Raw genomic sequence first — 20,187 nt, 5'->3', positions numbered from 1 at the left:
ACAATAAGCCCAAGCCAGAGTTGACCTATAGATGAATCCTGTACATTTTATAACTGATAACCATTTTGCTAATAGGTATTATATTAAGTTATAGCAAACCAACTATTCTGATGTAAAAGGTGGGAATACTGAAGCCTGAGCAACAGGCCCTGAACTGAAACTGCTAACTCTGTATGTAGTCATTAGTGAAATATGCATAGAAGATGTAGCTTAAACATCATAAAACATGTCTATCTTGAATGTATCCTTATATTTCTTTATGTGTGAGCAAGATAACAAGGCCACAGAAACAGTTGTCTGGCCTTGTGACCTTGCTCATAAATTAACTAGATAAACAGGGAAACTCCCTTAGCTTCTCCCTTAAGCCCTGGCCAGGCTCTCGGGGGAACCTAACGTGAGATGAAAACCAGATATTTCCGCTTAAAACAAAAGGTGCCAGCTATTCTGGCTTACTGATTTTTAGGTATATAAGGCTGGACCCGCTCACAGCGACTTTGGAAGCCTCACCTACGGGTGGACGCACCGCATAGGATTTCCCACTTGCAGGGAAAGGTTCTCCAAATCCTCGCTGTAACTGGGGCTCCCCAGCGACTGCGGATCTGGATGATGGTAAAGTATGCAAGTGGTGATGGATCTTTCTTAATCACTATTCTCTCTCTCTCTCAAGTAGTAATGATTTGATGCATTACGCTGTATTTTCCTATTTATTTAAGTGCACTGCTATGTCTTTTCTTACTGTATGTTTTCTGTATTATTCTGTTATATTATTTAGTTATTTCTAGTAAAATACGCCTGCTCTTTTCACTCTGGTGTCTGAGTTTAATTGATATCCCTGATCAGCAAAACAAGTATATAGAGTTACATGACTTTAGTAGCTTACCCAAAATAAGAAATATTTTTTTGACATAAATTTCACTTCTTTATATTATGCCTTAGATATGGCATATTAGTCACTGCATGTTAATAATTTATTTTAATGTAGACAAATATGTTTTATCAGTATTTTTATACCTTTTACCTGCGGCTCTGTATGTTCTCCTCAGTAGAGATAATCTCTGTTCCTTCATCGTTATTTATATTAACTATTTGTCTTGAATTTCTCAGGCCATACAGCCATGGTAGCTAGAATTTAATCAGATTCATTCAGAAAGAATTTACCTAGTCAGCATGGTCATAGTATAATGTAGATTACAAATGGCATATGATTCAATAGTGTTGTGATGGGCTGATGCTGGCTACCAGCCAAGCTTCTACACAGTTACTTGCTCGCTCCCTCCCCCTCAGCAGGATGGGGGAAAACATAGGAAGAACAAAAATGAGAAGACTCACGGTTTGAGATAAAGACGTTAATATGTTAAGGAAAGTGAGGAGGAAAAAAAAAATACAGGTGGAACAAAGAAACTCATTCACCATTCTCTACAAGCAGACCAACATCTAGCCAGTCTCCAAGCAATGGCCACCTTGAAAACAAAAATAACCCACTCTTCCTCTAACTCAGTTCGTGTTGGTGAGCATGACATCATATGGTATGAAATATCCCTTTGGTCAATTTGGATTAGCTGTCCCAGCTGTGTCCCTTCCCAATCTCTTACGCACTCCTCACTGACCTGATGGGCAGGGGGCAGAGTGGGGAAAAAAGAGAAAGCCTTGACACCATGAAAGCACTGTTCAGCAAGCACCAAAACACTGTTTTAGCCACAAATCTAAAACATAACATCATACAGACTGCTATGAAGAAACTTAACTCCAGCCCAGCCAGACCCAGATCAAGTGTTTTGGATCCAATAGATTTAATTAAATATAGATAATTTTGTCCATTAATTTAATGCTCTTTGGGCTTTGAATTTTCTATATTGACTCATATCTTTTTATGAATATATCAAGTCTCTTTCTAAATAGGACCTATGCAAAGTCACCAAAGCATATGTTTTGAAGACTGTTTTCAAATAAAAGTACTTCCACACTAAGAAAAGATATTATGCAAGATTTTGTTTGTATTGCCAGTTGTTAGAAGTACAATAAATTAATGTTGTACAAATACAACAAATTAATTGTCTCTCAGTTATCTAATGGCTGCACAAGCAGAGTGTTTAATAGGTACAATTACACCAAATAATTGCATCAAAATAGATGTGTGGGTTTAGACAAAATGTTGTATCAGAAACAATACTGAAAGGAAGGGAATGAAAATAGTATTCTATTCTTGCCATACATCCTGCTGTATGAGGGACAAAGAAGAGCTATTAAAAGAGTAAGGAAATAATTTTAAGGCATTATTACCTTTTTAGTTGTGTGAGCATAATCTTACCTATCTACCCTTCCCAACTAACATAAAGTAAAAGACTAGTGATGTTTTATAGATTATCTGTAGAGTAATCATGGTAATCAACATAAGGTTATTCTTGCTAACCACTGCTGTCAGGATACTTCCTACAATTTTCCCTCAGAAAGCAAGCTATTATCATTAATAATTTTCTATTGTGAGACACAATAATATGTAAATCATGCAGATGACACAGTACCTACTCTAAAAATCTTTTTTAAATTACCTTTCCTGTAATCAAATGCAATATGGTACCTGGGGGATTCTCTTTGCTCATGTATCACATAAATGCAAAACCCACAGACATATAACCAAATTGCAAACCCTTTTATAGGTTCAGGATAATGAATGGCTTGAGAGTTAATCCTTATTTAAGTAAATTTTGTTTAATCTTATTTAGTGGAAAGCACTGCAGGTGCTTTGTATACATATAAAGTGAATGTTATTTATAAAGAAAGTCCCAACTTTGAAACAAATTGTATTCTGAAAAGAAAAAAAAAGAGAGAGAGAGAAAAGAGGAAAGAGAAAAAAGAACAAAAAAGTGGAAGAGAAGAATAGATAGCTGGTATGAAACAATTGTAATCACTTTAGTCTAGATTCTGCTGGTGAATAGTACCATAAAACTCAATTTTATTTTAAGCAAGGGAAGAGGAACACGATTCTGTGATTCTTTAGCTAGCTATCTGTAGCAATGTGGATGGCTGCTACCACATAAGATGTCAAGGCAGATGAGAAGCTTGTTACTATCTTACTGAGATACTAGCTTACCTACTCTTCAAAGCTGTACCAAGCTAAATTGTCACCTTCACTGGTGATGTGTGCTGATACTGTTGCTTCTAGATACAATGTTTCATTTAAAAGATCCCATGCAAAATAGCCTTTCACCTTTCTCCAGATTTTCAAAATCAGATTTTTAATCTCTGATTTAGTGTTCAAAGGCAAATGTATATTCCAAAATCTCCAAACAAACAAACTCTTGTCATATATAAATTGGTAATTTTTTTTCTAGAGGAGATAACATCTGCTCCTAAGATCCTGCAAAAACACCTGCAGAGGGTGTTCCCTGTTATTTATAAAACAAATCTCTGTCATTCGATGAAGAAGGAGGAAGAGACAGTAGTGCTCTTTAGTGCTATTTTAGTAGTATTCTTGGCTTTTTAAATTTAGAAAGCAGCAGGATACTGCAGTGAGTACACTATTAGCAAATGGTGCCTAAAAGTAGACAGGCAAAGATGATTAGGCAATTCAGGGTTGACAACTCTGATTTATATATTACTGTAAAAGCTAGAGGAGGCTGGATATCTCTTTTGAAATTAGAAAAAAAGGAAAAACTAGAAGTAGATGACATTTCAAGACGTTATCTAAAGAAGGAATATCATATTTCTTCTTCATTTCCTATAGTGATTATTTTCCCAAATCAGATACTGCAGTACAGTCTTCCTCCTATCCCATCCTTAAAGTAGTCAGCATAAAATACTTCAAAAAGAGGGAGAACAAAAATGGTAAAACTTACTTACAGATGAAGCTTCTCCTTAGCTGGAGAAAACTCTTGATTTATTCTGCTGATCATAAGATTTAATGACTCTTAGGTATTTTCTCCATCTAAATAGTTATCAATGTTTTAATCACCCATGTTCATGTCCTGTTTGAACTTCTTGCAAGCTGCAGTCTTCAATAGCACACTGAGTTAAAAATCATGTAAATTTATATTTATTTTCCTAACTTTTCATTTTCTTTTTCTGTTTCCTTGGATACTTGCTTGTTTCAGAACTGCAGAATGAAAAAAAAAAGACATTTTATAATCCATTTCACTAATATATACCTGTACGTTGAGTTGTGTAAAATCAGGTTTCTGGGTCCTCTGATATCTCCCATATTTCTAACTTTTATCACCAAACTTTTGATCTCATCTTCTGCAATATAAATGGATTCTTATAATTATATTAATCATTAGAATGCTGTGGTTGTTAACTTAATTTTTTCTTATACAGCCTAACACAGGTTCTTTCTCAATCACTGGTGGTCATTGTTTTACACTGATGACAGTATGACCTTGATATTTTTCCCTAGTTGATTCAGCTAATTTAACACGATCCATGTGTACAATTGTTTGACATCATCTCTCGTTATATATGCTGTTATGTTTTTGTCTCTAGTGAATTTTGACTACTATTCCACTCACATTTGCTTACCATGAAATAGTCCACAAGTCTTTATAGCTTTCTATGACTAATGTATAATTTTGTCATGTCATTTTGTCAAGTTTTTTTTCTAGATCATTAATCGTATCTTCAACAACAATCCTAGCAAAATAATTGTAGAGAATCCTATGTAAGTCTCCTCCTAAGGTAACAATTGTTGTCTGAAAATTGGGGCTTAGGGAGTGCTCTGCTTAATAAAGCCAGAAGAGGTATTCTTACTGTCGCTAATTCCAAGTTTCCAGGATAAGTTCAAACCTCTGCAGGTCATTCAGAAACTGCTAACTCATTTGTTACTGGTCCACAGTTCTGTATGAAAAACTACATATTCAAATCTGAGACATATTCCTTGGCAGTAGCCTTGTCACAATATAATTCTTTACCTTTCCATTCACATGACCAGAAGTACTAAGTGTGTCATTCGGCATATAATATACACAATTATACAGAGTCCGTGTGGTGCATAAGTGCATAAATTATAAGACTGGCCATGGCACCTTAGTCACAAGAGCTTAGAAACCAATTTCACAATTTTTCTTGATGAAAACATCAAACAAGAACTTGTTCTGGTTGGGGAAAAAAAAAAAAAAAAGCTAGAAAAGGATTTTAATTTTGCACAGACTTTTTAACTCAAAAAATCTATCAGTGTTAGCTGACAGCAATCATAACTATACTTGAAGTCAGAACTGAAATGAAATGTGAAGGAGTAAAGGATTCCTAATGTCTGAGTATTATTCTTGTGTTTAATGAACAATATATACAAAGAGCTACTCTAAGAACCCCAATCACTAAAAGCAAATTAATGTATTTGGCTGAATATGCTGTCATTTAACAGTAGTCTATTGATTTCAGTGTTACCTAAATGGAATCATGAATGTGTGGGTGTGTGCCTATTCAACACCCTCATCAATGTAATTGTGAATCAGGGAAAAATATGTGATGCCCATGGAAATGTATTACTTCTTTTACACTCTCCCAAATCCATGTTATCCTCCTAACTTCCTTGAAGGTTCCTTGCTTCTGATATAATCCACTGATTTATTTATTATTTGAGTGTGACTAGACAGTTATTTGTCATTCACATTCCCCCTCCACTGTTTCAGGTCTCCATCACTTTATTTTTTTACTTTTTTTATCTTTTTTTTTTTTTTTTTCCTGCCATCAGTTTAATTTGGGGTCTATTGGTTTCATTTAGAAAACATTTCTGCATATTTAAAAGATATAAGATTGGATCAAAACCCTCTAGATATTTTTCCTTCTCCTTGATTCCTGTCTTGCCTTTTTTTAAGGGTATGGAATTCTGTTCCAACTTTATTTTCTTTTATGCACACCTTCAATTAGCTGCTGTTCTAAGTCCAAGAAGTTAAATTACCTTATGTTTCACCACCAAATATTAATTTGCATTGTTACTTTCTATTGATTATCTCCTGCTGTTTTAAATTCTCCTCTGGAAATTTTATTTCACAAAGTTAAATTTTGGCACACCTTGTCTCTATACCACACCAAACCCAAATTAATACTCAAAAGAAGTCTTTGACTAGATACTCCAAAAACCTACATGACTTTAATTTGAAGACACTCTCTTTTGTTCTCTAAATTATAATAGTTCAAGAGGCAGCAACATAAGGTCCTGAGAAACTTGGTCCATGAACCTCAGTATTCCCCGTGCAAAGAATACTTAGGCAAAATAAATCAGTTTTGTACATAAATTCAGTGAAAAGGATGAAAATAAATCAGGGAAATTTTAAAAAGTAATATGAACAATCAGAATATGTATCTTCTATCCAACTGAGCAAAAACTTTTCTATCTTCACATTATCTTTATTTTTGTCATTGTTCCTGTATATGAAATATATCAGTCACACACCCTTCTATGAAAAAGTTTGGGTTTTCCTTATTACATTTTTTATAAAATGAACACAATTCCTAACCACAAGCTGACACTTTTTTGTTCCAGAAACAAAAGCATATAATTTATACACTTTCATCCTATCTACTGTAACATGAAAATATCTCACATTTTTGTAAATCTTAATAATACTTATGACAGTAACTAAGTTGATTATGAACTACGTAAATCTTTCTCTTTATTCAAATAAGACACCATTTGATTGTATTTTCTTTTTATAATATTGAATTTCTATTGCTGGACTTCTCTATGCTTTTCCATTTTCAAAAATACTTTTGCTTTACTTCCTTTTAAGCAAATATATGCCAATAAATATTTAGTGCCTACTGTAGCACTATTGTAGCATTAGAGTTCCTGGCATTTACAGGAATGCTTGGAAATTGAGATTAAATCTTGGTTTCATAAATAATCTCATAGACTTCCACAGATTTCTGACAGAACCTAATCTGAAATACTTTAAAATGGGGTTGGAAAAGTTCAGTCACACAAATTCAAATTTCCACCATAAAAATCCTGCGGCACTTTAAAAATATTAAAATACACCCTTTGTTCCCCTGTTTTAATCTGCACTAAAAGTGACCACCATTTAAAAAAATTAAGCCATAATGGATAACAACAGAAATATTTCTGCTCATATTGAATGTGTTGTGAAATTCTATGATCAGTGTTTGTTTGCATCAGGTCTTTTGCTTTTGCTTTGCTATAGCTTAACTTGAAACAGAAATAAGAATACTTTAAGCAACATTAAACAAAACTTCCCCTAGCTATTAAGACTTTTTATATGACTGTTATGTATCTGTATTTTTCCTTTCAGCTCCTGTGCAAAAGTTCCACCTACATAAACAAAACCTAAGCAAAAACACTATGAAGTAGCTGCACCATATACTTACCTTCTCAGTTTTGTCTTGGACCTTTTATAAATATCTCAGCATTATGTGAGCAAACAATGCTCTGAATGTTTGTTTCTTTGAAATGTTTGTTTGTTTGTTAAATCTTTTACATTTTTAACAAGTATAAGCAAAAATCCAAATTAAACAAGGCTGCAAATCCTGCTTGTCCTATTCCTCCCCACCAAGGTTATCAATAATAAATACCATCAGCAGCTAAAACTGAAAACATTAGCACTGATACAAACATCTCTCTGTATAATGTTAATATAACAAAGAGAGAATCAAAAGACAATTTTGAATAGCTACATAAATGAATTCCATCTTAAACAGTAAATTTAAAGCCTAGAGTGTGTTTCAGTGTTTCAGAAGATAAACACCGAAGGACTTCACATTACATAAGTAATTTTCTGCACCATTAGTATAAATATAAGCAGAGTTGGATTCTTTAAGTAAATATTACATTTTTCCACTGGTTTTATCTACTTTTCCTCAGGTATATAGTCTTACATAGTCTTAGAAATATCAGTTAATAAATTGCCTGTATGAACACCTGTATGCACCCCTCTAAAGAATTCTGAATGTTCAAAAGAAATGCTTAAACAGGAAGTGATTCAATATTTGATAAGAAATATGAAAGATTTTTTCCCAAAAATAAAGGCTTACTATTAAACAGGCAAACTGGACACTGTTTTTTTTTTTTTCAGATCAACTTTATTAGCTGTCAGAATTGAATCAATGATGACAGAATACCTTTATATGTTTTTTATTGCTATTTTAGAATCTTAACAGAGGTTAATGAATCAATCAGACTATATCCAGCAAAATAATTTTATTTTATTTTATGAAACGATCAAAATATTATCATTTATTATACCTCTTCTAAAATCTTACTCATTTTATTCATTCAAATGGAAAAAAATCAATATTGATACAATATATCATTAAGTTGTTTATTAATATATTTATTCATATTCTGCATAGTATAATAATCTCCTTGTAGATAGGCCAATATTCCATTGACAAAATGTATCTAAAATTAAGGAGAGTTAAGCACCACTTAAATCAGTAGATTGCCAAGGGATGTTGTGGAGTCTCCATCATTAGAGGGTTTTAAGAACATCTTCGACAACCTGTCAGGAACAGTTTAGGTAGAATTTATCTTGCCTTAGGGCAGAAGGTAGGATGAGATGATCCCTTGAGGTTTCTTCCAGTCCTATTTTTGGTGATTCCAAGCACCTTTAGCAGTGTTGTTCCTTACAACAGGAAGTATATTTAAGGAAGTGGAATGACATATACTAACCGTTTCCAAGATCCTTCCCAAAGTCTTTATTAATTACTAAGATTTTATTTTCTTGGAACTCCAGCAAACAAATCCAAAGAATAGATTGCTTATATATCTACACATGTATATGTACTTATCAGCAGTTGTTGGCACTGAATATATTATTCTCTCTCTATACATTTAGTCTTCCCTTTGACTTTCAGGTAGGGGGAGGACCCACTACAAAAGAAATCCAACTTAGTCTGCTTTAGCTTTTCTACTCTGTGGTAGCAACAGTGCTTAGACTTACAGTGTGGTGAGATGGACTCATAAATCTCAAAGTACCCCTTGCAGGGCCTCCCATTGCTTGGACTTCCCATTATCTTCTGAAGCCACAGCATCTTCTCTCCAACACCCAAAATACCATGTCATCAGCATTTTTTATGCAGTGCAGAAAAGTGGAGAGGGAAGAAGGAGCTCTAATATCTTACTGTTCACATAAAAGTCCTAGCATAGTTTGCTCCTCAGTGGCAGATTTCTAATCAACCAGACAGTTCATCTGCTTAATTTCTTTTCTGTTTTGTTCTGCATCACCATGCTCTTCTCTTGATCTGCCTTACAGAAATATTTTAATAATATTTTTTCAGTCCAAACATTTCAGACTCACAGAAATCTACTTCTTTCAACAGAAATGTAGTCTCCCCTCTACCTATTTTTAATTCCTTCTCCTATCAATTAAATGATATTTTGAAACTCATGAGTGGTATTAAGTCACTCAGCTCCACTGACTTTTAATTAAAGGTGGGTGTCTAATTGCCCAGAGTGCAACTGAAAATTGCCCCAAAGTTTTTCTAATATGTAATCATGCCTTTATGAATCACCTCAGATGTCTTCTTCTTGTACAATGAGTCGTCAACATAATTTTCTCTGAAAAAATCCTTAATCATTTTCATCAAAAATAAATAAAAGACATAAATGCAGAGAGGTCAACAAGACCTCACACCTCTCCAAATTTCTCCGTTAGTTTTTTATGACATTCATAGAGACAATATGCTCTGCTTCTGTAGATATCATTGCAAAAATTCATTTGACTTGAATAACACAGTCAGTCTCATAAAGGGTATAAATCCTCTCAGAAATCACCCTAATAATGACTTTAATAGTTTGTTTCTACTAATTATTGCAGATCTTCCATTAGTCTTATTAGAAATATGGTATTTTTAATACAAGGGAACAGTATATTAAAATTCACCACACACTTTTGAGGAATTATGTTCAGTTCTGCCTTACAGACTACCTTGGAGGTTAAAAAGTATTGTTATGAACCTGAATAGACACAAACAAGTTTGGATAAACAGGAAATGGTGTATATTCCTATATTAGGGTCAGCCCAGGTTAAATAAATTAAAAGAAACTAAATTTTGGTGCATATCTTGAAAGGTTCCAGAAGATCATAGAATCATAGAATCATTTAAGTTGGAAAAGACCTTTAAGAACATCGAGTCACACCGTAAACCTAACACAGCCAAGTCCACCACTAAATAATGTGCCTAAGCACCACATCTATATATCCTTTAAATACCTCCAGGGATAGTGACTTAATCGCTTTCCCTGAGCAGGCTGTTTCAATGTTTGACAACTCTTTCTGTGAAGAAATTTTTCCTAATATCCAATCTAAACCTCCTCTGGCACAAATTGAAGCTGTTTTCTCTTGTCCTATCAATTGTAACTCAGGAAAAGAGACTGACACCAACCTTGCTACAACCTACCTTTCAGGTAGTTGTAGAGAACGATAAGGTATCCCCTCAGCCTCATTTTCTCCAGCCTAAACAACTCCAGTTCCCTCAGCTGCTCCTCATCAGACTTGTGATTTAGACTCTTCACCAGCTTACTTGATCTTCTTTGGATGAAATGATAAGACAACAGAAGATTAATTTGTTTCACTGAATTTGTTTTATTCACCAGTGATCCACTAAATGGTTGGAAAAGATCACTGCCCAGCTTCTAAATATATGTTCTCCAGTCTTTGAAGAAACCTGACATTTGTTAATTGTGGCCAAAATGAAGCTGGATTAACAATGAGATTCTCAGAGTTCTTTGAGGTTTTTGAGCAACACCACCCATTCTTCTCTCAATCATTAAGCTTTGCTTAGTATAACTATAGTTAGTATAACTAAGTTAGAACTATAGTTCCTGCAGGAAAGCATTAGGCAATAAAACTGCGTGAAGTAAAGAAAGGAAGACTTACAGAGAAATATCAAAAAATATTCCATGAATTCAAGATTTAAAAAGATATCTTGCAAAGAAAGAAGCACAACTACTACTACTCAAATATTTATATTTTAAAAAAACCCCAACAAAACACAGAAAGCCCAACAAAAAAACCCCAGATACAATGCTAAAAGAGTGTTTATTAGGCAGCTATTTGTTGCACAAATAAATCCAAGAAGCTAATAGCACTTTAAGGAGTATTAATATTTATTTAATAGTTCTGCTTCTAGAACTTATATTGGCTATTAAATATAGACATTCCCCCTACTGGTTGTTGCTTGTTCAGTGAGAACAAAGGTGTTATGAAGTTAAGATAGTGGTGTCAAAAATCAAATATCAAAGAACAGCAGTAATTTGGAAGGGTAATGATCAAGACAGCCCAAAATAAATAGTGCTTTAATTTTTCTGACTTTAACTTTTCAATGAAATATTTGACAAACTTCAAATTATCAGGTATAAACTTGTTAAATCGAAACTGTAAAAGTTGTGGGTTTTCTGTAATGGAAAGGGAGTTTTTGAAAGTCTAATTCTGTGTTTATCACAGCCAAAATAATTCCAAAATCCAATGAATATTAAAAAAACCCAACTTACTTCGATGTCTCTTATCTGTTACTGATTTTACTAGGTGTTTATTAAATCTGTTCTTCCTTTAATTTCCATCTCATCTTACAAAATAATGATGACTCTTTTATTAAGGATTCATTTTCATTTGGTCTTGCCACATGAAAAGAATCGTGATGTCTAAGGTCAGAACTTCCTTAACAACATCACTCCCATTGCTAATTTCTCCAGTGCCTACAGACCTTCTGCTTTGAAACATGTCAGCATCCTGGTCTTATTTTATGGTACCAGTAATATAAGCACTAAAACTTGTTGGTTTTGAAATCATGTAGATGAAAAAATCCACTGATAGAGCTGCCTTCTTTCAGTGAATATTTTTGTTTGAAACATCTCTTTTCCCACTGATGTAACAGTGAAAACTTATTTCAGAATAACTAAATATATAAAAACCAACCAAACCCTAAACTCTATAGCATGTAAATTGAATGGTAAATTTTAAGTATTTAAGTGTTTCTTGGAATTGTTACACTAATATTAAAATGGGATGAATTGAAGTATAAAATTTTGCAATCGTTTATTTATTTCCTCATCTGCGAATAGCAGCTCTTGTGATTTAACCTTGTGTTGTGGTTTGAACTCAGCCGGTAGCCAATAACCATGTGGCCAGTTGTATACTTCCCCACCACCCACCTCCTGGTGAAATAGGGGAGGGACAAAAGAAGAAATTAGTAGGTTGAATAAAAAAAATAATTAGTAATAGTAACAAAAACAACAGTAAAAATAGTAAGTCCAAAATGGGTAAAATGCAGCAGTGGCTCACTGAGCAGCAACCAGTACAGAGCCCCCCTCCAGCAGTGATCCAACCGCACCAGAAAATCCCACCACGCCGACCCAGAAAGCGAAAAAATGGCGCGTGAGAGAGCACACCTATATACTGAGCATGATGTCACATGATATGGAATGCTCCAAAGATCAGTTCGGACCCGGCCCTCTAGCTGTGCTCCCTCTCAGCCCAAGGAAAGTTAACTCTATTCTGTCTGAAACCAGGATACCTTGGTAGGGACCTCAGCCCTACACAGCTGCTCGCTCCTCCACACTGAGACTGGAGAGAGTATCAGAAGGGCAAAAAATGAGAAAACTCGTGGGTTGAGATAAAGACAGTTTAATAGCTAAAGCAAAAGCCACGTGTGCAAGCAAAGTAAAATAAGGAATTCATTCTCTACTTCCCACTGGCAGCCAGGTGTTCAGCCATCTCCAGGAAAGCCAGGCTCCATCACATGTAACAGTTACTTGGGAAGACAAAACACCATCACTCCAAATATCCCCCTTCTTCCTCTTTCTTTCCTCAGCTTTTATTGCTGAGTATGATGTCATATGATATGGGCTATCCCTCTGGTCATTTGGGGTCAGCTGTCCCAAATTCTTGTGGACCCCCAGCCTACTTGCTGGCTGGGCAGTGTAGAAGCAGAAAGGCCTTGATGTTTTGTAAGTGTTGCTTAGCAATGACTAAAATATCCTTGTGTTATCAATACTATTTTCATCACAAATCCAAAACATAGCACCATACCAGGTACTACTGAAGAAAACTCATTCCCAGCCAAAATCTGTACAGCAGCAAATATAAATAGGATTTTTATCAATTTCCTATCTACTGAGACATCCCCAAATTATTGATTTTAATTATTTCTCACTAAATGAATTTATTTCCCCATAGAATTAATCATTTACAAATACTACTGTGTGCTTTTCACTATCTATTTTTTAGTGTGGTGTTGAGCAACATAAAGTGATCTATTTAGTGTATATAATAAAACCCCAGACTTATGCAGGGTGGTTATGTGCCATAAAACTTCCTGCTTACCATTATATTGACCCAAAATGATTTTGTGAGGAGGTGCACATTTTATCTTGCTTTGAAATCTGGGTTTGTTACAACACTCAGTAGATGAATTTCCACTGACATGCATAAGGTATAGAACATGATGCTGGTATATAATCTGAAGAGTGGAAATCGTACCATTTCTTAATGTTTGCCTTCAGCTTAAATAATTAATATATTAAATATAGTTTCAAATTTCTTCTTAGGGGTCCCCCTCCCTTCTCCATCCGTCTGTTCTGTCTCTATTTTCGACTGCACATGCTACTCCCTGTTCTTTTTTTTCGATTGAATGGGAGCAAAACATACTAATCTTCCACTAAAGGTGGAAGTCAGTGGAACTCTGCCAACTTGCAAAACTTTTCATTCCTGTTTACAGCTCATCTGATTAAGAAACAGAGAATCTTCAATGAAACAACTATTGCCATTATCATCTGTAATGCCTCATATGGTACATATTTCAAATGGTATCTATGGATATTCCTGCTTCTCCTCCTAATTAGTGATCTAGATATGACTGAAATGTATCATTTCTCCACTAGTGCAATATGCAGTGGTTATTATAAATAAAAAGTGTTTATTATATAGTGTAGGTTTTTACTTTTCTTAGGGGTTGCTGGCAATTTATTTTTTTTTTTATTCTATTCAATTCTAATTTGTAGGGTGGGATTTACAAAAGTAATCATCTGACCTAACATAGGAAAAGATAAGAAAATAAATACAAAAATACTTCAATTGGATTTGGTTCTGCTTTCCTCTGCCAGATCTTACATCCTAACTCTTCATTACAGAACATTTTCTTTAAAATAGGGCACTAGAACACAGGAAAAGTATACTATGAGCTGGAATTTTTAACATGCATACTTTTAAGAAAGCCAAAGTTGCTGTTGACAACTTGATCATGCTTTGTATATTGGTGAAACCTGCTCGTACTAGGGGTGTGAAATTATTTTTTATTTCATATAGCAATGTGCCAAAGCAACACAGATGTTTTGTTCAGGAGACTGTGTTTGAATTTTCTTTTCAAAGAAGTACAGTGTTGTTTTCATCTTATACAACGAAGAAGAAATATCTCTCATATAACACATTTGTTTTAAAGTATATACTGTATTTTTTAGTGTATTACCTAGGCAACTTGAACTCCAAGGTTTAAGAGAATATACGCAAATAAAGTTCTCAGGTAATAGCAAAAATATTAATTTCTTAAAGTTGAATCTATGCATATAACTCCTTCCAAGACTTTAGATGGTTATGGGAAGTACAAATTTATTCTGTTGCTTTTTTGGTTGTTTGTTGGTTTTGTTTTTGTTTTTTTTTTTTTACATATCAATACTTTAAACATATTGCTACTGTTCTTCTACTGTCATATTTGAAATTTCATTCCCCACCCTCAGTACTAGATGACTGGACTACTAGTTCTTGATCTGATTATTGATCTGTTTATAAATGCTGAATTTCCCCTACCTGTTGCAAGCATCAGAATTACATATTAGTGCTCTTTTCAAAGGAGACACCTTATCGGTCAATGCTACTCAGATAGGCTGTTATCTCTGGGCCTTAATCCCCTCTTTTTGGTAAAAGGCACTAAGTAAAGGGACCATTAATGTAAAGGTACCATTACGAAGAGGTGCTGCTCATAGTATTGAGGAAGCCTGTTAGTTGGAGACATGCTAGTGCAACTTAGAAAAGAAACAAATAACTTGACCTGAATATTCTGACCAATTTATTGCCTGACAGGCCTGACATCTGGGAAAGGTTTCTATTTCTAAGTAAGACTATTAACAAAACACTACAAAGACAATCTCTCTGTTGGAATGACTCCAATTTCTGTGGCTTTTGTCTATCTAGGTTGACCCAGAAACTCTTCACTGGTTATTATTTTCCTCAAAATAAACATCAAACATAAGTTAGGATGTAATTTGATTTATCAAGTAACTTTGATGTCAATGACTATCAGGCACTGTTGATATTCTGAGTGCTCTAGTATGAGTAATGGTTGTTTTATCAAGACTTTGTCTTTTCCTGGTTCCTTGAAGAAGCTGGGAAATAATCAGAACAGATTATCTTCCACAAGGCAGAATAGGTTTTTCAAAGATACTTATCATCCTTTTTATTTGATGTGCTAGCAGAAACAGTGTTAAACATGAGTTTATTCTACAGCGCTACTGGTTTATGTACTAGTTTCTTCTGACTTTAAGGGCTTTGGACAACATAACGTGAAAATATGGCTATGAAAACAAAGCTATTAAAAGCAACCCAATGGAAAGAGTAATAGTGATCCATTTAACTAAACTGCAATTATCAACCATTAGTTACCAAACTCTACAGTGAAAGGATAATGTTGACTTCAATTGTACTACATTACAGGAGTTCAAAATGTTTCTTTTCATGTTTGTAGCTTGTTCTCCTTGATGTACTTTGTTCTCTATGACTTTATTTCCCTTTAACTGAGATATCTTTTCACAGGAATAATAGTAGGGATGGACAGAACAGACCCATTTAATGACATAGGTGTTACGATACATGACATGGTGAGTATATGAACACTAGGAAGCTCTGAATTGCCTTTGTTCTTTCTTGTTTTCCATACAGACATCAGGCTGAGAAATCCTGACCTCTCAACAGATTATATTTTTCCAAGTCTGATATAATTATAGATGCAATTGTTAAAGATGGAGGGGGAGAGGAAATTGTTGTTTTAGTTTCCTGAGCAGTCAGTAGCTTTCCAGGACAATCATACTCTGAAATTTGCTTTCATCTTCTTAGTATGATTCTGTTGACACTTCAGTTCCTATCTCTTTGGGAAGAGCAGTGGTCAAGCATAGGCATGTGAATTTTCCTGCACTGGAGCATTTATTGGGCATCAAATTTAGCTGTGTAAAGATTTTGATGTCCCAATGGTGGGGTTAGTCTATAGAAAGCCATTGTTTTTAGTGGTTAGACTTGGTTTTTAGACTTTTTCTGTAAAAGACAATACTGTATATTATTTATTTAGACAAATCCACTCTGGCATTAGCATACTACAACTTCACTTCCTTTATCTGGATTATTAGAATTTCAAAAATCTCACAATGTAGCAGTCCACTTTTTAAGGAGTGCTGGTTGTTTTGATCCCTTGATGCTGCCTGAAATACATAGAATCTCCTTTCACTTCAATTGGCATACAGACAGGCCACATCCAGTACTCTGGCATCCTTTTTCCTCCAGTTTGTTCCACCTCTTGTGCTAATAAAAATAGATGGAAGTAGAGTGGATAATGTGGTTTTGTGGAAAACCCATGTATCAGGAGCACTTTTTTTTTTTTTCCCCAAGCTCAAAAGAGCCTGTTCTTTAGTCAAAAGTTTTATTATGTACAAACATATCCCTCTGCAGTTCAAAATCTGAGAAACAGCAGAACAATGAACAGAAAAAAATAGTTGAGCAACTCACTGAAAAAAGATTAAAAAAAAAAAAAAAAACAAAGAAAAAAGTCTTCTATCAATCAAACACATTTCAGAGAATTGAATTAGTTAATCTGGCACCATTCAGCTTTTACATATTTCCCTATACTTATTATGACTTTTTAAATGCTTATTTTCTGCCAAATGATTCATAATAGGTTTAGAGAACAAGTGCTGTCATTATTTTTTATGTAAATTGTTTGGCGGGAAAGCACTGAAGAAATACTAAGGGAATATAAAAGTATCTGCTTGCTTGGAGATTTATTTTTTAACTAATTAAAGAATCATGTTACAAATTGGCAGGTGAGTGAGGCATAAAAATATTGCGGGTCTTCACTGTTCCCAGCAATTTAAATTTCCAAGGTGAAACCTTTACATTGTTTTACTTCTTGCCCTACATTTGAATCCCACACAGCCACATTAATAGTGACCTCAGGAGACTGTAGTCATGCTGCAGGCCAGAAGATTCTTGCTAATACCATGCAATGGTTCAGCACTGTCTGTCAACTCAGCCAAGCAATATCTTCCTCCCAAATGAGCAACCTCTATAAAGGGTGACACCCTTACCTGGTTTACTGAAATCTGGGAGTTCATTTCTAATTAGAGCTGACAAAAGCTTGACACAATCAGCAGCACTGGGAACTGAAATGCAGTTTCTTGAGCATAACAAAGCCTTCAGTTCTTTCCTTTTACCGTCATTAAAAGCCCTAAGGATAACAACAGAATGTGAGGGAAGGATAACATGATCAAAAAGACAGAATTCTTCACCGTCTTTATCTGTGGCATGAATCAGGTTTTAACAAAAGTAAGTTTCAGGAGCTAATACAGTAACAGTAGAAATGGGTGCACTTTCATAGAACTGAGGATATACTAGACAGAATGTTGCAAATGTAACCTTTTATTTAAATAAGACTAATTTGCTAAATGTTTTAGAATAATAGAAAGGAATCAATACATATTTGTAGTTTGGATGAAGCAGATGTGCTGTTTCTTTACAATTATTTATAAAAATATACAAACGTGTCTCAGCAGCCATGAATTTATAGTAGGTGGAAATTGTTAGTCACCTTTTCCAGGGCCTTGGCTTTTTACTCTATATATGCAAAATGAAATGGTTCACTCTTTTGTAATTGTTTAATGAAAACTGCTGTGTCAAGACAGTCCTTGTTAGTCAGTTCTTGCTGACGCTTCTTGACCAAGAGGTTGGACTAAGTAATCTCAAAAGATGTCTTCCAAACTCAACAATTCTGTGAATAAATACATGAAAGTAGTGAAAGTGTATCAGGGAGTTAATGCACTAACTTTTAAACTTGGTGTTATGCCTCTGGATTTGATCTAAAAAGAAAATGCATTTCATGCTCACAGGTTACTTGTACTTGCCCATGTTACTTACATGTTACTTGCCCATGAAGTAGAAGCAACATACACAGTTGGATGCATGATGAGCATGAGGTATTCTGCTTCTCCTGACAGAAGTAGAGACTGTTGTTAACATTTCAAGCTATTTTGGAGAACTCTATGTGGATAGACAGGAAAGCTCAAGAAGAGGTCATGACATACAACAGACTCAATGCTATCAGTATCCAAATGGACAGATTGGTTTCTACCAATGTTTTCGTACAGATGTCCAGTGCTTTCAAGATACCAGCAGTTAGCTGAAAAATATCTGAGTCACATTTATTGTGAGTAAGAGTAAGATGATGCAGTAGGAAAGAAATGGCTTGAAGGAATTGCCAAGCTAGTGACCCCAGAGGAACTTAGACCTTGACAGTTATGTTAAGATTCAGGTAATTGAACTCAGCACTGCTTCTAAATGCATAGATAGAAGCTTGAGATAAATCTTTTTGATAAGTACTATGTGGTATTCTTGCTGGAATAGAATTTATCACAATTAATATGTATTGATTTAGAAAAATAATGCAATGTAAAAAGGAAATGTAATGAGGAATCTTAAAGATAAGTGGTTTACATTCACGTATGGGTGTCATGACCAAATATCATGGACAACCTCATCACATAAGTAGTTCAATATAGGGTTAGAGCAGTGAACACAGGCCAGAAGAACCCCTTGAATATTAAGGCAAATTCTCTGTAATTGCAAACAACCATGAGTAAGTATACATCGAGTTTGGAAGGGTCGGTGGTACTTTACTAAACAGGGAGTTTTTTCAAATATGTCTCTTAGTCTTCTGTATTATTCACAGACTGGAACAATTAGTTTAGTATTTGGATTGATGCAGTGAAAAGTAAAGTTTTTGACATTCTCAGTGAAGGACTTTTACCTCTGGAATCTTTTACTGAAGGAAAATAGAAGCTATTCTCTGAATACAATTCAAAACATTCTTTTATTCAGCAGACAAAAATGCAATCATTTAACAGATGGATATAGTAACCATAATAGGATTTACTCCATGGAGAAAGCAGAATGTCCTGGTCTGCGAGCCAATTAGTCTATCTCCAATTATTCTCTGTCTCAGAGGAAGACTGTTGATTCAGGAATCGCATTCCCACTTGAGCTTATTTAACTTCAGGCCATTTCCTAAGGCTTGACCATTCCATCAAACTCCTTTAAGACTAACTGATATTATAGGATTATATACTGCTGTGGGAGATTTACTATTTCAATCTCTGCACAACTCTTTTATTCCAATTGTAAATATGCTTTATGGCAGTAAAAATCCCAACACATTTTGTAATGCATGGAAAGTGAATATCTTGATTCTCTGACCAGATGAAAGGAAAAAGCCCTCACATTGTTATGTTTTTGATTCTGTGGAAACGGAGGAAACATCTTAAGAACCAGGGTGAGAACATAAGGGAGTCTATTATAATAGAATAAAGGCACCTCATAAAAGCTTTCACCCCATGATTGTAGGGTAAATGCATGCCAACATCTATAGATCTGTGTAAGGTGAATCTGACTCAGTAGCTCAGTAACAGAAAGTGCAGAAGAGAGAGAATTCAGTCTGAATCAATATTTAGAAGTATACAATACTGAACTGAGGCAAAACAAGTGCTCATACACAATTAAGAATACACACACACAAGCTGTTAAAAGGTGTTCCTTATTAATTTTCTTGTCTTGATCCCCTTGTTGTGCTCCACTCTCCAATTTGGCAACTTAGCACTAGCTCTTGCCAAGCTTCTCTTTTCCTTCTCCTTTTTAATCCTTTATCTGGTAGCTCTGGGCTTGCCTGGGATTTAACCTTGTAAATATCTTTGATACATGCATTTAGGTTTGAAAAGTCTTTGCAGAACCTGTATATGGACAACTCTGATTTTCACATTGAGGCCTTTTTTTCAGGAGTAAATGCAAGATTTATTCTCCTCTCCCTTCCTGGAAATAAACATTTAACTTCCAAATTTGCATGCAGAGCTATATATATGTTAAAGAAAACCCCAAACCCAAACCTACTCTTCTGTGCTGCCTATTTATATGCCATAAGTGACTAAGCATG

Source organism: Strix aluco, chromosome 2 (assembly GCF_031877795.1).
Source record: "Strix aluco isolate bStrAlu1 chromosome 2, bStrAlu1.hap1, whole genome shotgun sequence".
NCBI lineage: Eukaryota > Metazoa > Chordata > Aves > Strigiformes > Strigidae > Strix > Strix aluco.
The sequence above is the reverse complement of the archived record's forward strand: the minus strand, read 5'-3'. Positions refer to the sequence as shown.